Source organism: Plectropomus leopardus, chromosome 11, assembly GCF_008729295.1.
Source record: "Plectropomus leopardus isolate mb chromosome 11, YSFRI_Pleo_2.0, whole genome shotgun sequence".
NCBI classification, from domain to species: domain Eukaryota; kingdom Metazoa; phylum Chordata; class Actinopteri; order Perciformes; family Serranidae; genus Plectropomus; species Plectropomus leopardus.
Window position 1 is genome coordinate 7,999,184 of NC_056473.1, and position 7,839 is coordinate 8,007,022.

Consider the following 7,839-nt stretch of genomic DNA (forward strand, 5'->3'; position numbering starts at 1 on the left):
GCTATTCTGTAAGTAGGGCTTGTTTGCTTTGCATTCCAGGTAGGTTTAGACGACCCCCCCCAAAAAAACTGGAGGGCAAATTGCAGCTCAGTTTGCTCAGCACTGTTGATGGAAGGAATAGCAGATGAAAACGTTTCAAGGGTTTACTGGGGTCTGTAATAATTATTTCCCTCCTCATTGTTAAACCTGCGACATTGTTCACAAACACGTTAGCTATGTTTTTGTGTTTTGTTTTATGTTTTGTTAGAATGAGAACTGCTATCATTTCTGGGAAAGTCTAGGTTTAGAGTGGCCAGAATTCTAGACTTTTAAATAATTTATCTTTATGGACCATCTGGCCTTTGATTTATGGTACCGAAAACCAGTTATAACATTTATAGGAAGTCTTTTATTCCATATGCCATTCATGCAATGAGCACAGGATATTGTATTAGGGGAACTACTATTTTGTAAGATCTGCTCTCTTTTACTATTTATTTCTATTTAGATAAATTATTGCTCCCATTGCCTGTTTGCACTATTGTCTCTTGTATATTGTACATTTGTGTGTTTTTAATGTTGTATCGTTTTATTAGTTGTATGTATCTTTGAGTGAAGCGGAAGACAAATTTCCACTGAGGTGGATAATAAATATATCTCTGTCTCTCTATCTCTTTTTTCTAAACTGTCACACTTACATGATCTATTCTAAGAGCAACCATTTTTCATTTTCTGATGAAAATCTTTGTGAGTGGGGTAGATACTGCTTTACCAATTTCTTGTCATTTTAGGATTTAATGGCATCTGGCGGTGAGGATTGCAGATTGCAGCTCGCTGAAACTTCTGGTAAGGATTCCTTCAGTGTTTGTTGCTCAGGAAGTTTTAACCGGGAGCCACATCATCAACAGATGTCTCTTTCTTATTTGATCAGGTAAAAACACTGAATACAGAAGTTTAACATTATTTTTTTTTTTTCAGATGCTGCATAACTAACTACGATAGCTGACACGGAACATGATTTGCTCTATAGAGCCAGTGTTATGTTTGTCCATTCTGGGCTTCTGTTGAACAACATGGCAATCTTATCGAGGACCTGCTCCCTATAAACAACTCATTCTAAGGTAACAAAAACACAACAATTCTTATTTTCAGGTGATTATTCATTAAAAAAAACCATACTTACTACATGATATTAAATTTCTGCCAATATATTTCCATAAATCCTATACACTGAACCTTTCACGGGTGCCATTTTTTAGTTACTTTGATTCTACAAGAAAAAGGAATTGCGTTTTTTTTGGCAGGGAGCTCATATTCCTAAACTTGTTGTATGAGTTGGCCCATATTGTTGCCTCTGGCAGACAATAGTGTAAATGGAAATTTGATCGACAAACATCTCTGGCAACAAACTGGGATCAAGTAATATGGTTTGCATTTAAGACCTGACAAATATTAATTGTTTATCCAGTAGATAAATGGGCATGACTGTGTAAACACAGTGAATATTCTGTAAAATAAAATGCAGAGATGCCACGTTTTTGTTTTATAATTGCATGATTTTGCATCATATTAGCAGTGCATGTTTTACATAGTTCAAATTAAAAAAACACAGATTTTCTTTGCTGTACTTTAGCCTCCCTAAACACAACATAACAGCCTACAACCGAACATGTGATTACAATTTTCCTAACAGGCTTATTAAGAAACACACTTTTACACTTTTGGGAATGTATGAATACTTGTTAAGCTCAAAGTGAACTGAACAACGGCCAGCTGACTTCTTTTAGTTTCCCGTCCTCATTACCATATACTGGAGCTCATTACAGTCACCTCAAATAAAAAGGAAAATTTGCAGCTCTGTTTCCTGCACCATGCATGCCGATGGCAATCAGTAATGGTCACAGAACAGTAACCAGTGAATTGAAACCAAGCTGAATCATAAATTTAAAAACCTGTACGACATCTCACAAAACTTAAGTTTTGTTTGAACAATTCAAAAACTTTTATTAGTGTGCTCTCTGTGGCTCTCATTTATTAGCTCTCACTGCAACATATCTATCATATACTTACTGATGATAAAATAGCTGACGAAGTATTAAGCTTACCATACAGTGTTTATTACATCAGATGTCTAAAATATATATATATTTATTTATTTTACCTACGTTTATACAGAAAAACGTCTTGAGATTAAAAATCTCTTTTTCAAGAGTGTCCTGGCCAAGACAGGCAGCAACAGAAGTTGCAGACAATATGTAAGAAAAATGAATAAATACAAATACACTCTGAAACAAAAAATGTAAAACACAAAAAGAACACAAAATAAAGTTATCACAAGTAAGGACTAAAAATTATAAAATGCTTATTTAAAATTCAGCCCAGTTTTTATATCTTCATGTTCAGTAGCAGACAAATATTTCATTCACCACATGAGGGCGGTAGCATTCCTGCTACTCTTTCATTCTCTATATGTAAATGTAGATTTTCCATTAAGCATCAACAAGAAGGGACCTTTGTATAGATGCTGTTTGATGTATACTTGATGAGTTTAGCAAGTATTAATTAATTAATCATTATTTAGTAAGTAGGTAGTTGAGGTAGTTGTGTGTGTGTGTGTGTGTGTGTGTGTGTGTGTGTGTGTGTGTGGTTTTTTTAGTATTAAAAAATAAAAGACTCAAGCACATTCATCTTCATTTTCACAGGTTCAAAATAAGAATTAAAGTTGCTGTCTGCCACACATAAATATATTTAACACCATCTGTATGCATAATGTTCCACGGTGCCCTTTCACTGGCTCTGTAAACATTAGCTCCAATCTCAAGAGGTCTGAGAATTTCAATCTTACAAACTCCCAGTGTTGACTGAAGCAAATTTGACATGACTATAAGGCCAGAGCCTCAAATTAAAACAGTGTGTCTTTGGTATTTTAGGCACATTTTGTGTTTGACCTGCTGATCAGAAAGTAAGCACCAGTAGCAGTCAATGTGTCAGAGCCCCCCCCTCTCATTTGAAGTGTCTGCACTGGTTCAGGTCAGGATCTCACTGAGTATTTAACAGCTGCTAAGTGTTACTGGTGGTCAGCACGAGCAGCTCCTGAGCCTGGTGGTTTACTCTCTGCAGTTCGCTCACACACAAGCCGGAGGTGTGCAACCCTCCTGGTTTCATCATAGCACACATACTATACAGCTATTTTGTAATTCTCCTGTTTTTGCTTCTGCCTCTGGGATGATAACGCTTGAATCAAATTTTTCCCCGTGAAATCAAACTGAAAGCACTCGAACAAATTAACAATTTGGTAAAAAAAAAACACTTGTGTGTTGACATTCTGTGAAATTTTCTTTTTTTAGACTGCTGAAGATTTACCATAAAATACAAAACACTGATTTATTTTCCTTTTAATTTGTTTGTACAAACTGACAGTTTGTGGCCGAGGTGGAACCAAGTCACTGTTTTGAAAGTCACAGGAAAGCAGAGGCGTGGACTCCAGTTTCATGACTTGGGCTCAAGTCAGACTCAAGTCACAATTTACTTAACTTGGACTGAAACACCAATGACTTATGACTTCACTTGGACTTGAGCCTTTTGACTCGAAAGTACATGATACCTTCCTGCAAGCCCAAAAGGACTTGGGACTTGACTTTGGACTTAAAAGACTTGAGACTTTCTTCCGACTTGCAAAGCAATGAATTAGTCCCACCTCAGCAGGAAAATATCAAGTCCTAAATAAGCAACATTTACTAAAATCATGACAGGTTTTTATAACTTGTGTTTATTTCTTTAAGTTTGTTTAAAACTTCCTCAGCTGTTGAGCTAAGTATTAGTTCGCTAATCATGTTAGTATTTGCCTTGCGGCTCTTTGAACAGCTTTAAATGTTGACATCATTTGAAGTTTTTGTGTCTTTGTAATTTTTGACCCACACATTTTGCGTACATTTGTTTTTTACTGACCAGCATGTCGATTTTTTACGTGAACTACATAATCTTTGGTGTCATTTTTCCAACTGCCATCAATAACATTGTTAGTTCTGCATTTCATCCTGCAACTTTTTTGGGTGCAGTCAGATTGGTTCAAACTAAATGGATTTGTGGAATTAAGTGTCCACTTGCATTGGGAAGATAATTGTTAGTGTTAGTTGATTTTAGGAAATGAAGGGAAATGATTTGATTCGTGGCACACTTTTGAAATATCAAGTATTTTCAAGTTAAAAAGCTCAAGTCCAAGTGAAGTTATAAGTCTTTGTAGTCTAAATCCATTGAAGTTGCAAGACTTTTTTTGTTAGGTCTAAAGTCATCAAATTTAACTTGAATCTGACTCAAAGTCCAAGTCATGTTACTCAAGTCCACACTTCTGTGTTGTGGTTAAACTTCTCTCTGAGCATCTCTGGTAATGTCAGCATTTTCCATCTCACTTGTGGCCAACAGATCATCTGTGAAAAGCTTTTCTGCTCTGTTGTAACAAATCTTAGAAGAAGAACAGACACTGGACACCCCTTTGTTGTCATTCTGTTAGCATTTACAGGGCTAGGATTTGTAGTCTTCCTACTGCTGTTAAGGGAACTTGTGTAAAAGCCCTTAAAATAATGTTTGATTATTTTGTAGTTTGGGGTCACTGCAGAGGATTGATGTTGTCGTATTTACCTCTTTGCTCTAGTGTAGTCTTGCATCTCTTCTTTCCTCATAAAAATTCCAACCAGAAAAAAAGGGAGAAGAGAGTGAGGGACGGGGCAGCACTGGGGCTGAGGGGCTCTGTGTTCAGTTTGTTTTAGCCCCCTGTTTGGAGAGGAAACTTTCATTGCTTGATGATTTATGAGCGGTTAGACTCCCAGGGGAATTAGAGAGTACTTTTTCCTGCATGTAATAACCCACCCTCTAACATAAAACTTACGTTTCTCCTTTGTGTTGTGTTTATCCAGTGTGAAAGGTGTTAGGTCCGGTGGGGAGTTGAAGGGCCCCGGAGAAACCCCCGAGGGCCGTTCAACACAAACCATACTGGGGGCAGATGATTCACATCTGCTGCGATGTGACCGCAAAAACCATTGTGAAAATGTGAGAGTCTGAAAAAAAAATACACAGTGAACCAAATAATGCTTTAGCCCACTTTAACAGCCTTGCTGTTGCAGTGTAGAACGACTGAATTGTCCCACAGAACCAGTGGCCCCAGACTCGACAGGGCAGCCTTTGTGACGCACAGTGTGGTGCCCATGACCCAGCGTGAAACAGGAAGTGAGCTGGAAAGGCCAGGAAATGAGTCTGTAGGGATGGGTCGTTTCTCAGGCCGAGCATCACCACTGTCTTGAGAGACCTCTTGTGCTCTGTGACTCACTGGAGGAGCATGTGTTTTCAGTCCACAGGACTCGGATTTAGATGATGACTACAAATAGATGGCCCACGCTATCCCATGTGAGAGGACCACAAAGTGCTCTATGGTTACAAAGGAGAAGAGTAATGTTTTGTGGGCAGCCGTCAGCCGAGTGATAGCGACTGCATGAGGCTACATTTTTCCTCATTAGCTATTTTTGTTTTCTTTTTTTCAGTTTTTCTGCCCCCCCCCCCCATTACAAAGTTTCCTCACAGCTGGAAGCTAATGCAGCGCTCACCTCCTCATTGGACGCTAGATTTTCTCACCCTGTGGCCTCCGCCATCTAGCCGTCATCTCTGCCTGTCAATCAGGTCCAGAGTGACCTGTTGCACATGAGTCCGCGAGAGGTCAACTGTTGTGTATGTCTGACCTTTGAGCTCTGCGGCAGGAGGGCTCCTTGTGCGAATGCGCCAAACACAGCTGGACTTGAGTGCACAATAAATCAAAAAGGATGCTTCACCGCCCCCATATTCACAAGATTCATAATTGGAAGCATATTGCTGCGAGGAGAGACAAAATGCTGCTTGAGGCAAAGAGGTTGAGAGGGTTAGAAACATAGCCTGATAACAAACTTGAGGGAGGAAATCAGCGGACAGGCTGCAAATTTCAGTGCGTTGACTTAATTTTCAAAGGGCTGCACACGGGCAGAGAAAAAGCTAGAGGAATCAACAGGGTGAGTCATTTCATTGCTACAGCATGCCAGCTGACAGTTGAAGCATGTTTTATCAGTCATATTATTTATGCTCTACCATATGCATCTTGTAAATACAAAATAACAATTTTTATAAACTTAACCACTCTCATCTTATACACAGTGCTTCTGCAAATATGCACTTTTATATTTGCTTGTTACTTTTAACAGTGCTGCTGCTCTACAACAATGCATGAATGCTGATTTAACCCACTAACCCAGTGCGTAAGATCCACTCTGTTCACCTCAGCCTGCCCAAACCTCCACCCATGTGTCAGTACCACTTTAAATCCTTTCCCTCCCTGTTTATGTTAGCATGTCAAAAAGCCACACTAGACGTTTCCACACTCTAATAAACTGGAGTTTTATTAGTGGGAGTCAGTGAATGATGTGGGGCGTCGTGAGGCTGTCTCCATGGTTACAAACCGCAGTGATGCCTGTCATACAGCTGGCACAATATTGGCTGTGGTGGCTAGCTAATGGGAAAAATGGAGGAGAGACTGGAGACCAACTAAAGATTAAATATACAGTTCACCCCCCAAATCAAAAACAATATTTTTCCTCTTACATGTAGTACTGTTTATCAGTCTAGATCCTGTTGGTATGAGCTGCATAGCGTTGGAGATATTGGCCATAGAGATGTCTGCCTTCTCTTCAATATAATGAAACTAGTTGCCACTCAACTAGAGCTTTGAGCACCACACAGCTTGTGGTGCTCAAAGCGCCAACTAATACATTTTAAAAAGTCAAAAGAAATGTCTCTTTCCAGAAATCAAACTTTGTTGTGAGCAGTTTTATGGAGGAATTATTTTCTTTGCACCACACGACACCTGCAAAACCAAATTACTGCACAGCAGGAAGCACACATCTACTGCTAGCTCACCTAGCTCCGCTGAGCTAGCTAACGGAGGATGCCATTAATGATTACATCTGTCACAAGCCTCTCGTCCATGAGTAGATGCTCGCTTCTGTGTAGTGATACTGTTGGCAGCTGTAGTTCAGTAGAAAGACAAAGTACATGAAACTGCTCACAACAAGGTCTGTGAATCATCTTAAGTAACTGGGTCATGATTTCTGGAAAGAGACATTGCTGTTGAGTTTTGCAAATGTATTTTTTGGTGCACCACGAGTGCCGTCTAGTTCCATTACATTAGACAGAAGGCAGACATCTCTACAGCTGATATCTCCAACACTCTGCAGCTCACACCAAAACAAAATTTAAATTGATAAATAGCACTAGAGGAAAATATGTATTTTTGATTTTGGGATGACAATCCATTTAAAAAAAGCAAGCTAGTACCTTCTCAAACTGGCTGTGAGTTTTGATCCTAGTTTTACACAGTGTCTGATAATTGCAGTTTCTCTTTGTTGCAGACACAGTAGAAACCCAATTAAGCCTTTAGACTAGATCAAAGACAAAAAAAACATTGTGGTTACTTGCTTCAGGGCAAAAAAATACAGATAAAACATTGTAGCAACACTACCTCCCAAAAATGCCATGTACAGCTGAATGCTGTAAGCGGTTATGATGGAGCTTGCATACCTACTTTAGTTCACAATCAGTATATTGCTGCTGACATGAAAGAAAGTAATGCGCAAAAGTGCAGCAAGCGAGTCTGTGCCAAGTTCAGTCATGTAATTACCACAAAAATATAATAGCTTATGATGTTATACAATTATTATTTAGCATTTCTTTGCCAAATCATGTTTTCTTTTTCTCACAGCTTGGTAGCAAATGTTCAGTATGGGTCTGCAACTCTGAGGTTTTGTATCAGGATTAAACAGCATGTTGTTGCCACCTGAACATAAA